General features: G+C 39.4%; 1 long non-coding RNA gene across 1 annotated transcript; it reads right to left on the bottom strand.

The window, feature by feature from the left end:
* Window positions 1-13,373: 13,373 nt before the first annotated feature.
* Window positions 13,374-23,339, bottom strand: LOC106483592 (uncharacterized). Its single transcript, XR_001292415.1, has 3 exons — window positions 23,265-23,339; window positions 21,315-21,397; window positions 13,374-13,446 (listed from the first exon to the last, which is right to left on the bottom strand). It is a non-coding gene; the product is annotated as an uncharacterized lncRNA (long non-coding RNA).
* Between the last annotated feature and the right edge of the window lie 259 nt (window positions 23,340-23,598).

Genomic DNA, 23,598 nt, shown 5'->3' with positions numbered 1-23,598 from the left:
GATCAACAATACTTGAACTATTTCAGATAGGACAGTTGTCTAATATTTAAAAGCTCTAATGTAAGAAAATGTATTTGTAAAGCTGGGGAGGATCAATCAACCAGCTTCTGACTAACAGATCATTAAATAATCAACTTGTTTTAAAATCTTGGCATTTGTCTATCACAGTCTTGCCTCCTATTTTTTACAAATGACTTGGTATTAACTCCCTGAAGGTTTCCATAATTCATACTCCAGTTGTACTTCAAGATGACAAGCCAAAATTATCCAGCGTCATCATTAATGATGATAGACAACTTAGGACTAGTTCTGATTTTGTTCAAGCCAACTGGCATTTTAGGCAATGATATCGATAAGATCATAACTCAGCTCAGATGAACCCTCACTGAGGTCAAAAAAAAAAAGGTCACCGATTTTACTAGAGGAGGTATCAGACTCTGTTTGTGTGTCTGCTTGTGTGTGTGCACCTACGTGCGTTTCTGGTGCTGGGTTGACATCGAGAAAGAACATAATGGATTTCTGTAACTGCCATGTAACTGTGATATGCCTCAGCCTCAGGTTATAGTCACCAGATCATTTAAAATCACAGGGAACTGACTGGTGGCAGCAATGTTTTGGGGCCATGTTGCTCCACCGGCCCCGCTGCCACAGCCTCTGGCACCAGGGGCCGACAGCGTGGAGGACGCACGGCCCTTCGGCACCGTCTGCGCAGTCTCCCTGCCACATCTTCAGCCAGCCTCTCTGCCCGCCGCAGGGAAGGAACAAGGAGAAAAAGACTGTGTGCAAAAGCTAACAGCGCTGACATAATTTAGACGCGGGCGCAGTAGGCTCCCAGCATGTCAGTGTTATAAATGGCCAGCTAGGATTTTGTTAGACCTTCACATGGAAAAAAAAATATCATTTTGGTCTGACAATTTTCATGCCCATGAGCACCTTATTTTTTCATGATTATAAGAGCCTGAAAATAAAAACTTTCAATGTGTTCTCACCTGTAGTTTATAGTGCTGCCATTACGATGCCATAATAAAATAATAACACAGATTCGATTTGAGCTCATTGCTCAGCTTTGCCTATATTTGAAGTGCATATATAAACTATTTTGTACTTCCTGACATTTTATGGAGATACGATATTTTCCTTCTGCACCTTTTAAATTTAATCGGTTCGGTTTACGCGCCAAAATATTAGTGTTACAGGTTCCCCTGCTGCAAATTGGGAAAGCGAGCTGCCATCCTGCCTCTCGCATCCCCGGCGTCCACAGGAGGGGATGAAGCGGCACCCTTGGGGTGCCAGACATGCGGTCAGCAGCAGCCCGGAGGCGGGTAGCAGCGGGGCTCAGAGGTGGCTGGAGGTGCCGGCCGGTCTCGCGGGCTCAGCTGCCTCCTCTGGCTCCCACATTAAGGGCCGGGGAGCAGAGGGACACAAGGCGGCATCCCGCGGGGAGCAGCGCCAGCAGCAGGAGCCACTGGACAGGCTGGGTGGTGACAGGCAGCGAAGGAGCATTTTGGAGTAACCGGCAATTTCAGTGCATCTGGGCACTGTTTTAAGCTTTAATCCATATAAGCACTAAAAGCAGACACATGCTGGTGACAGGGTCTAGAAGAAAAACAAACCCCGAACACTGGCAGCTTTCTGTTAGATAATAAACATCCTGTAATCACAACTTAATTGACAGCCCGACTGGCAAGGCTGGAGTTAGGGTTCAGCTACTGTGCTGCAGCTTTGGAGCCTTTGCTTTGCTTTGCAGACCAAAACCCTATTTTTGTCAGTAAAGCAAGCAGATTGAACTCAGATGCCTGACAGGATTATATTATTGAAGAAGAAGGTACCATTTTTGCATAGTTATTTGCAGCCACTGTTCATTTCTCCATGTATTGCTGCAATCTGACTATTTGAACGTCTCAGGAGACCACAAATAAGCCTTTGGATAGTCAAATTTTTAGATAAACAACATTTCATTTTCAATGAGAATTTTCATTTTAAAGGGACAGGAATAAACTGTGTAGCCCAGAAAGTGGGTAACAGGGACTCAGTGAAGCTTGACAGGCAGACTTAGTTTGCAAAGTGGCTTATACAGAATTTCTCACTATTCCTTCCCAGAAACTTCTAAACAGTTACAAAAATCCTAGATCATCATCTTCTGTCGAGGCTTTTGTGACTCTCTACTTTTGTATTTCATTGCAGAAGTGAGGATTAAAAACCCTGCTGGGTAAGAGCAGTACAGTCCTGATTCACATGCTATTTGTTCTGTTGAATATTGCTTTCAAACGTGTGCCTTTTCTGAAATGCTGTTTCCAGTGCCAGCTTTATCTTCTAGCAAAGATGGGGTGCCCTGAAGTGTTTATGCAAAGTGTGCCATGGCTCTGCGAGCCGCCGTTCAGCTGCGCGGAGCTGGCTGAGACGACCTTCTGCCATTTGTGGGCGTTTTCAGAATTATGCGACCACCCACAGAATTGTGAAATGCTTTTGAACAAGAAAAAGCACCTCTCCCTGCTACATACCTTTAAATTTGGATTTCCTGTGTAATTACAATTTAGCTGTGAATCAAAACTGCCATCAGAAAACAGAAGGCAGACCTGGGGTTTCTGATCTGTTATGTTGTGCCAGGAATGAGAGCTCTTCTTGCATGTCTGAAGAGAGCTGTATCCTGCAACTGCACATCTGAATCTTGTTAAATTGCTTGTGACCAAGTGGAGAGCCAAAGCTGATTTTCATGCAAAGCCTCAGACGTTACCAATAAGACAGTCTCTTTGGCGGCAAGTTTAGTGGCTCTGTTGTGGTACCCAGTGGTGCGGCTGTCACTCAGGCCCTCAAAATACCTACTTTACATTATGCAGTAACTGAACAGTTCCTTTGAAAATTCACTTTGGCTATAGCTTGGCGAGGAAGAACATAGCCCAGGAGCCTTCATTTTTCTCTGCTAACTGAAGAACATCCAGCAGCAGTTTGTCTCAGCCATTTAGCTTTTTAGCACATTGTATGTGAAACACCCTGCCCTCACCCTAGAGCTTCACTATTTATTAGATCAGAAGAGGAGCAAAGCTTTCCCTGATTTGCTTCCCTGCTTTCCACTATCAGCTGGGACGTTACTTACCTGTCCTGCTACTATTGCCCCACAAACAGGGTAAAAATGTCCCTTAGACCCCACAGCTCACATCTAATTCATTCCTATAGCACAGTCCCCTCAGAGAGCAAGGCATTTGCTACTGCTTGTTTTTGTGGATGCAGCAAGGTACTGCAGCAAGGATGCAGCAGGTCTACTGGTGCTGTAGACCCCACAACCTTTTTGAGAACTTTGGACAATATATACACTTATTTCAACCTTCTTATGCAAGGCACATTTCTTTTCAGATTCCTCTTTTCTTCCAGAAGCATGATTCGGTTAGACAGTTTCCCACAACACTTCCTAATGCCAGGCAACGAATGCCAATTCACCAATTGCTAGTAGATAACTTCCTCCAGACAGTGTGCCAGATATGTTTCCCACTAAAAACCTCCAGCGGCTCAGCTGCGCACATTTCACATGGGGAGGTCTCCATGGGCTCAGGAGGAAGAGATAAAGATGAAAGGTTCCCTATTCCACAGGTATCTGGCCCTTCCTTCATGAAAAGTGTGGCTGCAGGGAATCCGGCAGGAAACCTTAAATCCAGAACATGCCATTACCTCTCTTCCATTCAGTTCTGGGCAAGTCACTCCATATCTCCGTCTTAAGAAGATTATTAGCCTTTCTTGCCCCAACTTAACAATAGTGTTGCATTACAACACTGATACTGCAATACTGGAGCAACCTTCCAGTGAAGCTCCAACAGATGAAAAGACAAATGTGAAAAAATTAATCAGGACATCTTTTACTTTTTCATACCTTTGATTTAGGAGGAATAATAACAGAGTTAATAAATAACAGGGATCTAACAGTAAGTTTCATATATAGTTCTTTTTCTCTGGTGCTCTGGACTGTATCTAGGATTCACAAAAAATCCAGATTAATCTGAGTTTCTCTTCTTGCTATAAGGTGGATAGGTGTTGATGAACAATTAAACTGGTCCTCTTTGCATAAAGTAGTGCCAAGAGGTCATGTTACAATACAGATCAAAATTTTTTGTTGGGAATAATTGCTGAGCCCCTCTAGCCACACTGGAGTATCATGAAAGAACAGAAATTGCCCAATTTGGGATTTTTTTTTTCCTGCATATATCTGAATAGATTTTAACATCTGAAAATCTATTACTAGCATAGCTTGCATTTCCACAGAAGCATTTCTTTGTTCTGTGTTATGAGGCTGGAAATAAATTACAAGATCTTAATATGAATTACCAAAGACAGTTATTTTATCAGCTTTATAGATGTTATAACACACAAGGTACACTTAACGTCACTGTAGAATGCTGTGTTTTTTCTCTTAAAAAGCTACAGCTACACTTTTCTGCCATTGAAGTATATCAGAGATAACCCATTTCCCCCATATTTTTAAAATCAGAAATGATACCACATGACATCCTAGTGCAAAGGTGCAGAGATCAAGGACACCCAGGAGAGAAGCTAAGATTGTGACTCTCTATGTAAGATGTATTGATGTTTCAGGGGTCCCTCTAGATTTTCAAAACAGATGTCTGTATTCTGTAGCTCTCTCTGTATGGCCTTGGTGATGGCTGTTGCTCATTGATAGACAATTTAGTGAGAGTCACAATATATGTTAGATATGATTTAGGCAAAGCAGCATGTTGGAGCTGTCCAATTATCAGTGAATTTTTATCATAAGTGAAGAAGTTGTGTACAGTCCATTTGATAAAGAATACACTCTTGGAAGTATAGACATGTGCCTTGCAATACCAACAAACATACTGTATACAACAGTAACACTGATCCACGCTCTCTCTGGTGCTGACAACTGGTCTACCTGTAGAACTGAATGGACCTGTGACTATGACAAAATAGAAACAACTTTTCTTTTGCATGAAGAAAAAACTGTGTCCTCAAATCAGATAAAATGGAAAATTTGGCCTTGAAAATCATACAAGTATGAAAATGAGTGTGGCCTTTGCCCAAGGCTTACGTTTCCAGACATATGGTGCAGTATTGAGATACCAGTAAACTGTAAGAAATGGCATGTCCAAAATTAGTTTTCACTAAAAATGCTTTTATAACTCATGTAGAATCCTGACAACAACGTTTTATTCAATCACACCCCAGCAGTGTGATGAAATTTTCGCAGAATCACTGGGTTTCAAAACATTTCATAAGTTTATGCTGGTCTACTATCTATTTGTATATGTGTCTGTGCTTCCAGAATATACTCTTTAGTTTGAAAAAAATTGTGTGGTTGTAGGTGGCCCACAAATCAGACCCACCAGAATTACCATGCATCAAATCAATCCTTCACTTTTCGGTACTATATCTTAAACCTCATTTGCAACGAGTCCTACTGGGTAGGAAATATCACATGCTCCAAACATTGCCTGTTAACTGACCAGACTATTATTATTGTTAACTTCAGGGTTGTATGCTAGACCATAATGAGTTTTGTGAAAGATAATAGGTGCATTTTTAAATCATACAAATCGGGTAGACAATGGATTACCTCTGATAAACTAAATGTATCCTAAAATGCTCTGAAAGTGAATTAACTTCCACAAGCGTGTGTGTCTGAAAGGTTTCTTTTTTATGCTTTTTTTTTTGATTATTTGAAAAAAAAATCTGTAGGGGATGGTGACACAAAAATTCATTCAAATACTGTGAGAGTCTAAACTGAATCTATAGTGAAAGGTGACAGCACGTGCTTAGCTCAGCCTGTGGTTCCTCTGAACTGCACAGGTCTCAGAGCAGAACAAGTCTGCAGCAACGCCAAGACGCAGATGGTGATTTACAGATGGTATTTCAGCTTTCTTGATGAACTTGCTTGCTTATTATCACAGAAGTTAGAAAGGAAAAGATCTATTTGGCAAGCTTGTCCACCTTCCCATTGCAGGACTATCACCCAGTTCTTGTTTGATCTGTTACCTTAGGACCAGGGGAATCAGAAACTCCTTGCTTGTGATTTCATGAATTCATGTTTTGCAGATACTAGAGGCCCTCCTGTCCAGTGTTTGTATAAACTCACCATCAGCAGGTTTACTCCTCTTTGCTGAGATATTCTTAGCCTTAAATTAGCACACTCATACCTGATTCACGTGCTGCCTCAAGGGCACAGGAGACCCTATATCAGTCAAACCCTTCCCTCTGCAATTGCGTAAGAGGAACAGGAATGTTACCAGGTCAGACCTAGGACCTGCCTAACCTGTTGTCCTGCTTCTGATGTTGGCCAATAGCACATGCTTAAAAAAAGATGCAGAAATGGGAGATTTACAAAGAAGCTTGTCTCTCATTTAGAGTCAGTAGAAAACAGCTGATTGAAATCTTTGGATACAAGACATACAGCCTCCTAGACTCCACTGAGTTCAATGGTTGATGTACCTCTTTAAATGTGATGTTCATAAGATTCATAGTTTCAGTCCCCTGTACTGGTGATTATTCTTATTATTCTTGTAAATGTCTTCCTTTTTAGCTTTTTTCTATTTCTTAGCATTGGCTATAGCTAGCAGCAAATATTTCCATAGGTTACTTACTTATTGGTACAAAAACATTTCCTTTGAATATTTTGCATTATTTCTTACATTTCTACTTTATTGACCATCTCTGCTCCTATGTTTTTCGCACTCAATATAAATTCTCTGAATCATTCATTTTTGAGTCAGCCAAAATGCAAGGGTCAGTAACTGTTCATGTTGTTAAAAATGGACTGTGTATTTCAGCTTTGTCATTTTAGCCAGTTTCTAAGAGATAACAGAACTATGCTTCTCATTTTGTGATTAATTTTATTTTCCCAGCAATTTATGAGTGGTCTTATCAAAAGACTGTGAAAGTCCATATAAAATACATTCACCAGTTCTCTTTTATCCCATTCAGGGAGCTGTAGCACATGATTGCACACAGAAAACACAATTGACCTTGCCATTCTCATGCTGAAAATTTACATTGTTATATCTTCTTAGTGATTCATAACTATGTTCTCCAATTTATTTGGTAATTATACGGGCCTCCTGCTATAAATTTAATGATTTCACCAACCATTTTGTTTTCAAGATCAATGAAATATTTGCTACTGTCCAACTCTTCAGTATAGTAACCGATTTTAATTTTAAAATGCTAACCTTTTAACTTCATTTTTATTATTTCCCTTTTCATTTATTAGCATCGGTTCATGTATTAGCATTTTCCAGTTCCAATGACTTTTTATCTTTAGTAGAGAAAGACAAAATTAGGGACCACTTGAGCAAATTCGATGTACACAAGTCTATGGGACTGAATGGCATACATTTGAGGGTGCTGTGGGAGCTGATAGATGTCATAGTCAGGCAGCTCTCTATCATCTTTGAAGGGTCATGGTGATCAGGGGACATTCCTGATGGCTAGTAAAAAAAAAACATCCCAGAAAGACAGAAGACACAAGGAACTTCAGGCTGGTCAACCTAACTTCAGTCTTTGAGAGATTATGGAGCAAATCTGGAATACATGTCCAGGCACAAGAAGGACAACAAGGTGATTGGGAACAGTTAGCACAGATTTATCAAGCACAAGTCATGTCTGACCAAGCTAACTGCTTTCTATGATGAGCTGACTGCCTTAGTGGACGAAGAGAGAGCAGTGAAGGTCATTTACCTTGACTTTATCAAGGCTTCCAAGAAGGGATGCCATAGTATCCCTCTAGCCGAATTGGAGAGATACAGATTACAAGGTGGGTGGAAAACTGTGGACTGCTGGGCTCACAGGGTTGTAATCAGCAATCTGAAGTCCAGCTGAGAGCTGGTTACAAATGGCATTCCTCAGGGCTTGATACTGGAACCAGCGCTGTTGGATGTCTTCATTAATTACCTGGACTTTGGGATTGAGTGTACCCTCAGCAATTTTGTGGCTGACACCTAACTGGGGCAGTGGTTGACACACTGAAGGAAAGGGCTGCCCATCAGAGGGACCTCAACAGGCTGGAAAAAAGGGTTGGCAGGAACCTCATGAAGTTTAATAGACACAGGCTGCACCTGAGGAGGAATAACCTCACGCACAGCACCAGTACAGGCTGGCTGGATGCCAACCAGCTGGAAAGCAGCTTTGCAGAGAAGGCCCTGGGGTCCTCAGGGACAACAAGTTGAACATGAACCACAAAGCACCGTTGTGACAAAGAACTCTAATACTGGGCTGTATTAGCAGGATTGTAGCCAGCAGGTAGAGGGAAGTAATTACTCCACTGTGCTACAGACTGGTGAGACCACATCTGGAGTACTGTGTCCAGTTTGGGGCTCCCCAATACAAGAAAGACATCAACAAAGTGGGGTGAGCCTAGCGGAGGGCCACCAAGATGATTAGAGGCCTGGAGTACATGGTGCACAAAGAGAGGCTGAGAGAGCTGGGTTTGTTCAGTGTTAAAAAGAGTGGGCTAAAGGTTTTATAGCTGTCTTCAGCTACCTAAGGGGAAGGTACAGAAGGTATAGAGAAGACAAACTCGCACTTTACCCAGTGAAAGAAAAAGGGGCAGTGGACAAAAGTTGCAACAAGGGAAATTCTGATTAGATACAAGGAAAAAAAAAATCACTGTGAGCACCAAGTTGCCCAGAGAGTTTTTGGAGTTTCCACTCTTGGAGATATTCAAAACCCAGCTAGACCCAACTTGCCCTGAGCAACCTGTTCTAATTTCAAAGTTGCCCTTTCTTTGAGCTGGAGCACTGGTCTAGAGGTCCCTTGCAACTGAGATTATTGGTTCTATAATTTTCCAGTCCCACTGATATTTTTTCTCTCCAGTGCTATGGCAGCTGTTGCAGTTCCTTTTTCCCTCACCCTGCTTTTCAGAATCACCACATCACTGCCCCATCACTGTGATTCTGTGGCAAGAATGATTCTGCTCCTTTTATAAGAGTTCACAGATTTCTTGCCTTTGATAAAAAAGTAACTTCCTGTTACTTGTTTTCTCCTGCCAAAGTTCTTTGAACCTTTCTTATATATGTTCTCTCTCACCAGTTATGCCTCTTTATATGGGCTTCCATTCCATTTTCTGAAGCTATCTGAATAACCAACACTGAGGTTTAGTTGTGGAAGAGTTGGGGTTTTTTTCCTCTTGCTTTCTTTTTTTATTAAGGATAGGTATGTCCTCTTTTAGTCTGACCTATTCTGCTTAGAACATTTCAAACCTATTCTGGAAACTTGCATTTGCCCACTTTTCATTTTAGAGCATTTTTAATAATTTATTCTTTTTCCCTTATTCCCCCATGCTACTTTTGAAAGTCAGTCTAACACATACATAGCACATGCATTTTTTTTATTATTATTTAGTTTTGGTTTTGTGTAGGAATAGGAAAATCCTAGAGCAAGTCCCTGTTCCCAAGAAAGTGCTGCAACACATCATAAAATTCCATTCCAATTTTTGGTGATTTTTTCCTTTGACATTACAGCTCCTTCTGTCTATAGGACTGAGCTTTTTTAGACTATATCCACTCTTCTTGAACAGCTGGACCTTAAATACAGTCTCTTTGCCTCTCTTTCATACCACATTGAATTTTTTATGTGATCCATGACAGTTATTCCTATCATTTATATCCATTTGCTCTCCAGAGTCAGAAACAACCATGTTACCCTGATCCTAGATCTCTGTCACACCTCTGACAGCAAAGGAAACAAATCCTTGTCCCAGGAAAGGGGTGACCTTCTGTTACCATTTGCCAGGGTAAAACACTGTAAAGACAACGATGCAATCATGCAGTCGCACATACTCCTTCTATTGGATGATGTCCGTCCATAAAACCACCTCTCCTTCCATTTTTCTTCAGTTTGGAAGCTGCACTATTATCATCATTTTTCTAGCAGTTCCCAGAAAACCAAGGCTGTAGTGTTTGCTAAACTATGCAGTGCTGTGGCATATGTGACTTGTATGAGTTATTATAGCATGTTTACTGTGGACTGCACCTTCAAATGAAAGGAAATTAATCTCCACGTTGCAGAAAGAGCCATTGCTTTTTCAAGTAACCTACAGAACAGTCATAAATAAATCCATTCCTTAAGCCTCTTATGAAGACCTTACTTTTATCATTTTTCTCTTGTCCTTCTTTTAATATATGTCATTATAATACGATTAATTTTAAGATTTCTGCTTCTCTTTCAAACCTGAATAGTTGTATCAGTTGGTCTAGAGAAAGACATTGGGCACATCTATGAAACCTGCATAGGTATAATTGTACAGCTATATTCACATATCAGAAAAAGACAATGACAAAAGACAAATAGCATAGATGCTTGTTAATAGAGACAGCCTGAAATCACAAAAGTCACATCCAAAATGGAATTTGTCCTAAGTTTTGGGGTATTTGGATACATGATTTATGATCTGTTGCTTGGGGTAAAGGGTTTATTATACATAGGGCTTATCAAATTCAGTTGCTGTACCTGATTTACTTTTCTTCAGGGTAATCTCTGTTGAGCTAAATTTGGCTAACAATTCATCATAATAGATTTGTTTGGAAAAAATTAGCTTTTCATTTTCCTTCTCAGACAGGCTATTAAGACTCTCAGGAATATGTTTGCTAACTGCAACTGTTCAACAAATAATGACTGCAAATACACTAACAGGAGACCTAACCCAATATTGAAAATTTTTCTGTTTCAAATTAACTTTGCTTCATTCCAGACTAGCAGCATTTTGTTAATGATTTTCAATTATGGGCCTCAAAACGCATTTCTCAAAGCCTTTTTTCCACTCTCCTTATATGTAAACCTTGCCTTCCAAGAAAATGTACATCACTTAAAAAAACCCACCCTGTTTAAATACATGAAATGGGCAAAAATTAGCATCCACATCATTCATTCAGCTTTACTGCTTAACAGAGCAACCAAGAGTGTTTTTGCAACAAGACAAATACTTTTATTTCTTCTTTAGACTCCACCTCATATTTAGCATCATATCAGTTTTTTTAAAAGAATGAAGATTACAGTAAAAATGGCTGCTCACTGGAGAAAAATGTTTTCTCAGAAAAATCCCCAAAAGTCTAAGAAAGGTCATTTACTGGGTGTAAATATCCATAAAAGATAAAAATATTTTTTTTAGTCAAAACATTAATAGTATTTTTCAGAGAAAAACATGCATTTTCCACAAAGTGTGTGCTTTAGTTCACTGAGTGCAGTCCGGTAATACTGAAACCCCACGTTAGTCCTGACTAAAGATGTTTGAACAGAGGAAAAGACATCATCTGTCAAAGTCAAATCTATCATGCTTATTACTATATTTTATAGCTGGCTGCTATTCAACAAATAATCCAAAACATGCATAAAGAAAAGTTGGGAGCCAACGTCATGAAATACGATACATTTTCAAGAAATGCTTTATTCATTTTCAGTTATCTCATGTCAGTGATTGATTGCTCATTATTGCCTATGTGACTAATGATAAGCATGATGAGTTGACACAGAATTTCACACTACTTACAGGTTGCATTGCTTGTTTTGTCACCTAGAAATATGGCTGCTTATTGTAACACTCATGCAATAATTTATTTACAGCACATAAGAGTAGACTTAAAAGCAGACATTCCAGGCAATTATTCTTTTTAGTGATAAGTCAGGGTTACTTTCCTTGATCCAAAATAGAGAATTTCTTTACTCAGAAATGATATATATGTGACCTGACCTAGAGCACACCAAGCCAGACAGCTAAATGATGCAAAGCAGACAATGGAGCCTACACATACATTTGTATAGAACAAGCTACCTTTACATTAAGACAAAAATAATTAAAGCCAAAAATTTTTAAGATTTAGGTTCCTATTCCATAATTTACTCCACTATATTCCCCAATTAATGTACCATAAAGTGTCTTTCACTGAGTTTTTCAAGTGAGCAAAAGGCATAAAATATACTTGAATCCAATGCGTATCTATATAGTTACATTATTATATTCATGTATACCTCAAAAAGCTTATATTTAAGGCAATCGATGCTTAAATGCTATTAAAGTAATAATAAAAGTGTCATATGCAAGACCCAGGCAGTAATTATTTCAGCTAGAGCTGTTAAAATCACAGCTAGGGTGTAGGATCCAGTTGGGGCACCACACTTTAAGAACAATTTAGGTAGATGAGAGACAGACAGAAGAATAAGAATAAGAGATTTTAAAAGTATGACTTTTGAAGAAAGGTCAAAGGAATTTTGCCTTATTATTGCCTGAGAAATTGAGGGCTATGAGGGGCATGAGAACAGTCTTCCAAGAAGACAGCCATCAACTGTTCTCTGAGTGCAGAAGGGGCAAGACCAGAAAAAATCAGTTTATTTTGCTATAAAGAAGATGAAAGTCAGATGTGAGAAAAAAAACTTTCTAAATGACAAAAAGAGGCAATCACTAGAAGAGAACAACCAGGAAGGTCATGGAGTCTGCTGCCTGAAGGTTCTTTTTTGGGAGAAAAAACAGATTATTCAGGGAAAACATAAATATCTTGATTCTGTGCAGCTAGTTGGAGTAGATCATCACAGTCAGTGGTGTTAAAACTAACTTTGTGCATTTCAGTATGGCCAGCGAGGAGAGAAAAATTGCAGGTATGGACACTGGAACCATCAGTGTACCCATCAGGAGTGTCCAGAAGGAATATAAGTGTCAGCCCAGCTCAAGTAAATAACACAACACAAGAGTGGCTGCATCAGGCCAGACCTAAAGCCTACCCATTACAGCATCCTACTTCCAGCTGAGGCCAATTGCAATACCGTGGAGAGACATGTAAGAGCTGGACAAGCTGTTGGGGTCCCGAGGGCACTGCCAACCCTGTGGCCACTGGGAGCCCCCGCCAATAGCGGTGCCCAGCCCATAGGGAACCGCTGGCCACCACTGTGCCCTGACACAAGCATGAGGTGGTGGCACTTCCCCAAAGCACTCTCTCGGTGTCCAAACATTTTGTGACCCAAAGACCTTCTGAACGGTCATGAAGTCAGTTGTACAGCTGGGAACAAAGAGCAGAGGTTGGACTTGGAGGGGATGAGACCTTCAGGAGGCAGCAGCTCTAAGATTTGAAAGTTATGATTGATTACAGGCTACACAGGAGGTCTCTGTACAATGCCACATCCAAAGGGCTCTTTAAGATCTGGATATACAAAAAAGGAGAATTAGGGCTGAGGAAATAATTCTGCCTTTAGAAGCAGCTCTGGCAAGATCAGTACTGGAACACTGGAATATCGAGTTCAATTCTGGTATATACATTACAAAAAGGGTGTTGAAACTTGGAGATGTTACAACAAGCCACAAAAATAACTTAAGACTTTTAAAAAGTACCTTACTGAGAATGTTTTAAAGAAGTCAGTCTCTTCAGCTTGCCAAAATGAAGACACAGGAGTCACTTGACATTATTCCATAAGTACCTAGTGGGTGTTAATAATGTGCTCCTTAATCTGCCAAAGAAAAATGGGTCAAAGCTCAGTGGCTGAAATAAAACTAGAGGAAGAAGAAACATATTTTTAACCGTTATGGGTGATTGCTCCTTGGAACAAGCTACCAAGAAAAATGAAGGATTCTTCAATCCTTGGTATCTGAAAATCCAAATTGAATGACTTTCTATCAAATAAACTGAGGCAGACAGAAGACATTAGGCATACTAAAGGTCTAAATGTGTGAAATTTTGTATTTAAGTTATATGGTCTTTCAAAATATAGATTCATTTGGCCTTAATTTGCCCATTTTTCAATAGGAAGCAGTCCACTAAGAATATTTTTCAATTTTTTTGTTTATACTCCAATTGGAAAAAAATCTTTATCAGACTTAAAGAAAGGATAGAAAGAGCTAGTAAAGGAATAAAACAATATGTTAAATCTACTTGTTAAACATGCTGCTATAACAGGATTGTAACCAGTTTTCAAAAACAATTTTCCTATATCTTTGGCTCACATCAAATGACCAACTTTTCGCCTTATCAAAAAGTGATAACAAGTTGTCCCACAAAGAATTCATAACTCTGAACTTCCCCTACTTGACAGGTATGTAGAAAAAAAATCTCTACAGATATATCAGGCAGACTTAATTGATAATTTCTTCCACTCTGGCTGCATTTGCTCTAATGCGGCTGAAGCCAGTCCAGACGGAGGACTGGAGGCTCTTCATTTTTTTTAACTGGGCAAGTTTCCTGTCCTTTTGACATGGCTTTTCATGCCATCATGAATGCATTGGCAGCCTTCCCTGAAATAAGTCCTTAGGAGACACCCAGGGTCAACAGAGAAATCTCAGCAACACATTTTACTCATTAGATGCAAGAATTTCACCACTTCTACAGGCAGCTGGGAAAAACTGACAGTTCCTGAACTTAATTTACGTTCTCCTGCATTGTACTGACAGTCATATGACACAATAGCATGGGGATACTTGGCAATATTTGATTGGTAAGTGGCTGTTTTGGGCACAAGCAGAATGATCTGATAAATGTGTCTGAGACAGAAAGTCATTGCTGTAATATGCAATAGCAAAAGACATGTTTGGTCTCCACTTGAAATAATATCTACAACTTGATTTTTTTGGAATCACAGGATTCACAAAACTGTTCTTCCCAAGCCTTGCTTGTACATGGTCTGGAAGCAGGCTTTGCCTGTGAAACCTGAGGCAAAACATGCACTGAGTACTTCAGCTCCAAGTAGGATGAGAGCTTGAGATCAGGAGTGTGTGTATAGAAAGTCTTATCCACTACCTTCCCTTGGTCAGGCAGGCTGTAGCAGGCTCCACCACCACATCAGCAATGTTACTCTCCCATCTGATCTTGACCCAAAGAATGTGGACAGACATGTCCCTCATTTCACACTGGAGCTTTGTGCAGTATATGCTCCTTCATAGGCAGCAAAGCTTTCCCTTCTCTTCCCTAGCTATCCTTCCCAAACATCCCGCACTCATTCATGACAGTGCTACACTGCTATCCACTCCCCAGCCCTGGGACTCCAAATTTCTTCCTAAAATGTCCAGTGGAACAAAAGTGTGATGATTTACAAAGTCTGCAATTCCTTTAGCTATGCTAATTTTCCTAGAAGACCAGGTAATGGAGTTACACCAGGGAAGAATTTAACCCTTGACATTTACAGGTAAAGTTTTCCTAAGTAAAAAAGAAGATATACTCCAGAACCATAAAGGCTTTTTGTTTAAATTGAGAGTACACAGAGAAAGAAATGCAGTGCAAAATATGCATCTGTTTTTTCTACAAAACTCCTACGAACTGAAAATAAAATAGCAGTGATGCCAAGGAATGAAGTATGAAGATGCAGTGCACACAAAGCTTTGTTATATGAGTGATCAGGTTGAGAAGAGAATGCAATATTATTATTAAATTATAAATAAAATTATAAATAAAACCTGTTTATTAGTCTGCTCTATGTTATATTCCATTCTGAGGAAAATGTCCATGTTAATTTATATTAATATTATTTAATTATAATCTAATCCATATATGGCCAACAAGTGAATTCATTTTCTGGCTCTGCTGCGTGTAAGTGCCAAAGGTTAAAATACCTTTAGAGATATAGTGGAGAGGTTGCAATATATAATGTATCTGCATTTCCAAGATGTTTCTTTGAGAAAGTGCACACAGAGCGGTTTCTCAAATGTTTCACAATAGAAATGGACTCATTAGTGAGGTATTTCAAAAAATGTTGGTGAAACCTTTACCCAAATTCTTCATTTGTTGGACTTCCCATAGAGAGGGAAGCCATGTCCTCCCCCTTTGGCAAGCACACAGAAGCTTTCTAACCTGGCACTGGGGCTGTCTCAATGTGAAGGACCAGATGTCTCCGTGAAGGAGAGCAAAGTTGCATGAGGAGTCTGTGATTGCTCGCACACACGAGCTAAAGGGAGGTAAGTGGAATGTGGCTAGAAATGGAAACCTGTTAATTAAATAGATCCTCTGAGTTCACACACAAAACAAAAACAAAAAAATCCAGAATAGCATAGCACCTTTGTCTTGCTTTGAGGATATTCAATATTGAAATGTAGCTCTTACCTGACACTTAAAATGACCTTAATCTTTTTTTCCCACATTAAGCACTTCCTAAATATCTACTGTTCATTGGATAAAAGCAGAGGGAGAGGCAAGGAAAATGAAGGTATCTGCAATTCAAAACTTAAGACTACTGATTTTGGGAGGAAGTCCTCCAAAAGGAAAAACACCATACAAATAGCTGGAGATCATGAAAAGCCTGATGATGTCATCCTTCTTTCCAAAATGTTCAGAACAGTGGTGTAATGGTAAATAAAATGCATATGTTTGGTGTGCTAATGAAGACCACTTCTGAGGACCCAAATAAAGTCATTAATTTCTGTTTTTTCCCCATTACTATTTCAACCTGGAAGGATCACTGGCAGTCCTTTTCCCTTTATGCTTAAGCTTCTGCAAGTGCTAGTCATGCAGTTATTTTTACTTCCTTCTGGGTTTATTTTTACCAACATTTTTATGCAACATCTTGTAGTCCAGCATGACTTTTTCATTCCCTCAATGCCTTGTTTCCCTAAGGGTTTTTTACATATTTAAAGCACCAGGCTTACAGCTTTGCACACCATGGCTCACCTTTCATTCATCCCATCCCTCCCATCCACAAAGCGGGGCATGGAGAAATGTTGAAATTACCCAACCACAAAGTTAGTGCATTCAGCGTGCTATGAAGGTTCTTAAAACGCTGGCTTTTTCTGTAGTCCAGAAAGCCCCATGACTATGCTTGGGAGCTGTGAGTCATCACCGCTGAAAATTAAGAGACCATCTGTGAAGTGAGCGGCAATGGGAATAAACCAAGGAGTTGTGATTCTAGTCAAGGGTTAAATTCTTCCCTGGTGTAACTCCATTACCTGGTCTTCTAGGAAAATTAGCATAGCTAAAGGAATTGCAGACTTTGTAAAAGTGATGTTCATTATGAGCTAATAAATAACTTAAAAACTAATTTTTAATTACAAAACTTGTTTGCTGGGGATTTATTCTTGCACAGCAACACAACTCCCAGTCAGTACCTCACACATATATCAAAATCCTTAGCAATTTTAGAATTCAAAATGATTTATGTCAATTTTGTTTTGGGTGGCAACAAATTACAACTTCACTCAGCAAGAAAACATTTCCTGCTGCTATCTCTTAAAGACTGCCTGCAGCGCTTACCTATCAACCGCTAGCATCACACAGCCTGGAAGGTGACCAATGGAATGTGCGAGGAGAGATTAGAATGCATTTTTGACATGTGTTTTCATTTCATAGACTCTAGTCTCTGCAGTCGCAAGTTTGTCATTTGTTATGTGTTTTTTTTCAAAGGCAGTTTTGTCTTATCTGATGTTGAAACTCTTCCATGAAGCTTTGAACACTGAGGCATAAGAAAGAGAAATCAGTTGGAAATTTGTTCATGTCTACCTCTGTGCTTGACACTTCTCCACTGATAAGGTACAGCTAAATATTGACTTTATAGTTAAGTTCAGATTAGCTGTCTGGTCCATGAGCATTGATTGTAAACCATTATCTTTTCCCCATTTAGGGGCCCTGTACTTTAACAACAAAAAGAGAGAAAGATAAAAAAAGAGAGAAAAAGCAGAAAATGGAATGGAATGAAAAAATGTGTAATTGGCTGTAGAGATGTCATTAAATTTCGCTGGCCGTAAATAGAAATGCTATTGCTCTTTCACTTAAAAAAAACAATCCTTTTTCATTCTAACAGTCACGTTGTTCTACTCATTTTTGACCCATACAAGCAAAATGCCAAGCCAGGATTGCTCCTGTTATTCCTCTACAAAACACAGAGCTGGGAACGATATAAAAGATTCTTCTATCAGTAATTAAGTAAATACAAAACCTGGCATTAAATAAGAACTATTAAAGGTATTGCTCTATAGGGGTTCAGTAGTACTGCCAGTTCAAATTCAATTCACGATCCCAGCCCCCCATCCTGACTGAGGAGAATAGTTTGAGTATGTCAAAATAAGAGCGGATAAGAAAGCAGGATGATGTAACTATTTTAATTTTTGAAAAGTCTTTGACCAAGTCCCTCCCAAGAGGCTGTAAAGGAAACGAGGCGATCATGGAGTAAAGGCAAAGTATGCTCATAGATAAGAAATTGGCTAAGAGACAGAAAACAAACAGGAGGAAGGAATAGCAGATTTTCAGCTTGGCAAAAGTTAATCAGCAGGGAGCCTTGTGATTCTGCACTGGAGAGGTGGCACAGAGGGGTCATGGCAAGAGAGCTTGTCACTTCAGCTGCCTAGGGATGTCCTTGGGGATGTCACAGCCAGCTAGAAAAGATTAGGGCCGCCCACGGGGCTTATGCACACATGCAGTTATTCTAAAACAGCTGTTGCCCATTCACTTCACACCATTCAGTTAATTCCAAGTAGTTTCCAAGTGTAAAGTGCTTAACATCACTGAGGCTGGAGCTGAAACAGCACCAGTACCCTGGCTGCCCTGGCAGGGTGAGATGCCTGCTCCCCTCAGATGTCAGGAGCAGGGGAGGGATAGGGGGAAAGACAGAGATCTGGGTCAGGGAGGCAGTTAGCATTAAGGCTGGCAAAAGTTGTGTCTATTCCTCCAAGAGTATAACCAGGCCTGACCTGAGCTAATAGTGCTGGCTAATTAGAGCATACCTATATTATATAGAGCAACTTGTATTTTGAACCCTGCTGGGCAGTGCAGACAAAGAATGAAGTTTGAAATTTTAGGTCCAGCACATCACATCACAGCGTGACCTTAAATCAAAAAAAGAGTCTCCCAGTAGGTGAAAAGAAATAAAGCTGGCCTCAATGGGGCAGAATTGACAGATGGCTGGGCCAGATGTAAAGAAAAACAAGCTCCTCTTCTTTCTACCTTTCATAACCTCTGACCTGCAGCAGACATAGTGGATTTAACAGTAAGATAACATTAAGAACCTTCCTGCTCTAAACCATGCCAGCAGTGCCCAGTCTTGAATCAAGAACTCCAGGTGGCATCCTGTGATCTCCTTCTTTACTGTCTCTGGGTATACAGTTCAGATTTCAAATCCTACATACATTGCAACAACAACAGCTTAGTTATATGAATTAAATTAAACCAAATGCATTATAATTCTAAGTGGCTTACTTAGAATTTCGAATACTAACACCTCCTAAAAAAGGATCCATCAAGAGGCAACATTTTCTCTTGAGTTTTGGTTCAGAGCAGGTATGGGAAAGGAAACTCAGGACTGCAACATTATTTTTATCATCAGAGCATCTGGTAGAGCAGAGTGTAGTGGAGCCGCTTAGTACTTCAACCTTCAGCATAAAGAAAATGTGTCACAGTAATATATAGTTTGGACATGGTACAGCAAGTGCTGTTATAAATGTGTCATGTGACATAACATGCAAATATGATGAAAATATGAAAACCAGGTATGTATGCTTGCATATTATTTAAGGACTCAGTTCTTCAGATTTTCTTAATTGCCTGCACATCACATCTTCCACACAGAGAGCTTGCAATACTTCAGTTTTAATGACCGCCTTTTCTAATACTACAGCATCAATGTCCCAAAATTTCCCAAAACCTGAAAAATAGCTGGTTACCTACAAGTCCTTTCTCCACTTTAAAACCAAATGTTGCACCTATGCCAAGTTTCAGATTGATGCATATTTAAAAACTGAAATTATAAATCCTCAACAGCAACAAACAAATTCACAACAGCAATGCTGATAGATTCTTACCTACACTTACTGTCCCAGAAATTAATGCAGTGATCTCATCACATACCACAGGTTCAGCTGGGTTTGGACTGTGTCAGTCTGTGGATGGGAAACCTCAGGGGAGTTTCAGGAAGTAATATTAATGATTTAAAGTCTGTATACCCTGCAAAATTTGCTAAGGTTGCAGCACTGTTCATTATTTTCAGAAAGCAGGAATAACATTTTAACATTGCTCCTGAAAAAGGATGCAGGAGAACTATCAGACTCTAACTACAATCATTCTGTACAATGAGAAATAAGCAGCATAATTAGAAACAACTGTTGACCTTTTATGCAACAGGAACCTGTAAAAAGATGTGTTGATGCTTAAAAAAAGTCTTCATTTTGCTCTTAGCACCTACGTTACGCAAAGTCTTTTTTAAGCAGTTGAGTCCTCATGAATATGGTGTTCATGCTTGGGCACAGCAAGGAATTCTGGGTCCACAGACACTGACTTTTGCTCCAGAAAGTTTCTACAGGTCTCCCCAAATGAAGAATTGTGATGGGGCTTGTCAGCGCTTCTGAGCATACAGAGAGAATTGTGGAAAAGGGTGGGAGAATTATTAGTATGCAACTGACTCAGCCAGCATCCTTCTTGGAAGATAATGAATGGAATGAATGTGGCATCCTCTTATCACTATCCCTGGCTGGGTCAATAATCCTGAAATTAAAGTGTCACCCAAGTCAGGTGAGCAAACTTTGTGTGTAGATAAGAGTTAAAATCAAAGTAAGAGCTCAAATTAACTCCACAGTGATGATCTGTGGAAGTCAAAAAGCACAAATTCTTCTATGGATCAAAGATAAGTAACAGTGCATGAAGAAGATGTACACAACAAAGCTCTGTTGTTTTTGTTTTTAGATTGCTTGTTGCTTGTTAAAATAAAGGAATTGCTTTCTCACCTGAATCATCCAAAAAACTCTGTACTATAGTGTGACCCATAGTCCCTGCTTCATACCAGCTTAACTGCTTTAGAGGAAAATTAACTTGTCTTCTGATATCTCATGGAAGCGCATATCCAGCTTGGCTGTCATGCACTCAGCTATCATTAACCATCTACAAAAGACAAGTATTTGGTCTAAGCTGATCAGTCAGGCTCCGTCTGAACACAGAGAGAAAAAGCTTCCTGAGCAGAGTTCAATTCGCGGTAGAACAGATATCAACATAAATTGGAGGACTTGTCCTCTGAAAGTGCTTAAATCCCTGCTTTGCTTAGAAAAGGGTCCTAAATGATTTACTTTACTAGAAACCTAAACTTAACGTAGCTAAAATTAGATTAAATGAATCCCATGCTAGAGGCTTCTCAATTCACTGTACTGGATGCCACAGAGTCCTGTGTGTGCAATTAGTGTTGTAATTGCAAGCTCTGTGCCTACACCAGTAGAGCTGTGAAACCTTTATTTTCATTTAAACCTTTTCCTTAAACCTACTTCTTTAGGAAGGAAGGAATGAAGACAGAAAGGAGGGAGGAAAGAAGGCAGAGAAGAAAGGAAAAGAAAGGAAGGAGGGAAGTAAGGAAGAAAGATTCTAATGGCGTAATTTCATCTTAAATGTTTCCCCCTTTTCAGAATGAATAGAAATCCTGCTTACTGTAAGGTCTCCCCTTCTTCCGCTTCTCTTGCCCTATTTTCCTTTTATTCTAGAAAGAAGAGTTCAGAAAACGTGTGCTAAACCTGGAATGAAACAAAATGATATTACTCCATTTTGTATATATTTTAAATGGCTGTATTTTGTGCAAAGTCTGAATGCAATAAACATTTAGTTGTATTTTTAAAAATCCATGAAAAAAATTACCATTTTTTAAGCATCCTATTAGTTGGCTGATGTTTTCAATTACCTTTCCTCTATGACCACTAAAAGCTCAGTCAAGGGCTCACCAATGCTAACAGAAATCTTTCAGGTCGTTACAAAGAAGCTTTTCAACCAAACCCTGAAGGCATTATTTTTATCAGTATTTGTCAAGTTCAGCTCAAAATATTAAAATTAAATGAGAGAACTCCAGCTCTTCAAGGCACTAACTTGAATAAATACCAGAAAATTAAACCAAATTCAGTCATGTCTCCAGCAATTCCACTTGAGCCAATGGCATTTCAAAAGTTTCAGATAAAGAGAGAATTTGTCCCAGTAACTGTTTTGCAGTCAATTTACACTCAGAGTTCATTGACTTCAGTGGAAATTCCACCACTATAACCATGACAGAGCTGGGAATGATTATGTACAGCTAAGATATAAAGAGCTAATGAAGCATGCAAGACTCAGTTCAAAATGTTGAATATTCTCTCAGGACTGCTGGTTAGATAATAACTTAAGTAGATTAAGAGTTATAAACAGGATTCTTCTTCGTCTCTAATTAAATAATGTCTAACCTACACTAGGAAAGTCATGATCTACAAAGTTAATCAAAAGACAGTTTAAACAGTAAATAAAACTCTAGAGATGTTTTTCCACAAAAAGTGTTTGTTCTTTTGTCCTGTTTTTTTCCAGTCTTAACTATAGCAGTTTTGTTCAGAAGTATGTGGAGCACCCAGCTGTATATTTACTGTCACTTCTTACCATTTATTGATGGTCAATATAATGATATAGGCATTTCAGATTTGTTGGCAGTTACTGGAGAGAATTCATGTTACATGTGTACACACCCAAAATGAATATAGCATTGAGCAAGCTTTAAATGTTTTTTTCATTTCTTTGAAGATAAAAAAAGCACTGTTTGATTTTGGGAACATGAAAAACAGGATTGAAGATATTGTAACCAAAGGTTACCCTGTCCCCCCACACCAGGCTCCAGAGAGTTCTTCAGGAACTGGAGAATCCTTATGAATTATTTTCTGGCTACTTCACCCCAGTTTTGCAGTTTAATAGCGCTTGACTTAAATAAGAACCTGGACCATCGTATCTAACTGTGTTATTATCAGTGATAGTAGTGGAAATGAATTGTCTCTGGTGGAGCTGCATCAGTGCAAATTAATGTGGAATGTTACTCAGGATTTAAGATTTTGTGTCAAGGGTCATGACAGGGTTAAACTGGTGGAAAGCTGCAAGTAGCAAGCAACAGGAGCCTCAGACAACCATACCCAAGGACACCGGTGCAGCTGGGAATGATACATCCTGAGAAAGTACAGATAAACTAGCAGAAGCCAGTGGGAACCAAGGTTAAGGGCAAGACAGCTTTTCTAAACAAGTAGCAAGGTACAAGGCATGATCGCTGCGTGCGTGATCGGTGTAATAACTGGCTACCTGTGACATAATCTGCATGATGATTGGCTTAGCAAAGTGTGTCTGTGAAACCACTGAAGCAGCTAACTTTTTAAATATGCTCAGAAATAAACAATAAATGTCTCAGGACGCAAACCCTCCTGAGTCCGTGCCATTCATCTGCCACAATTTTGTTTTATAATCCAAAAAGGACAAAGTGCTCGACAAGATTTAGGAGATGGATGGTAGCTGTTTTCCTGTTTCCAGGCACTCACAAGGAACCTGGCAGCTCTTTCATGCATTAATCCCTCAGGCAGTCCTAACCCAGAATTTCCGAAGACTTACCATCATAGTGAGATGTGCAATGATTATGTAGTTATCTAAATGGAGTGCTATCAAATGCAGGGATGTTCAGAGAATTTGAAAACAGCCCCTGTAAGGAGCAAAACAAAATTACTGAAACAGAAAAGCCCACCAAATGTAGAAATAAATCATTCGTAATAATCTAAAATGCTATCTAAAATGTTGAGGCTGACAGTAATAAATATAGTCATAAGAACTAGGGTGACATACAGTCCATCACAGTAATTCAAAAAAATAGTAAGGAAGAAGCAAGAATCATGACAGATAAGGGAAAGAACAAACAGAACAAAGTACTGGTAATCCTTGTTAGGGTAAA

This window comes from Apteryx mantelli, chromosome 2 (genome assembly GCF_036417845.1).
Source record: "Apteryx mantelli isolate bAptMan1 chromosome 2, bAptMan1.hap1, whole genome shotgun sequence".
NCBI lineage: Eukaryota > Metazoa > Chordata > Aves > Apterygiformes > Apterygidae > Apteryx > Apteryx mantelli.
Note: the sequence above shows the minus strand (reverse complement) of the source record. Positions and strands in the feature narration are given on the sequence as shown.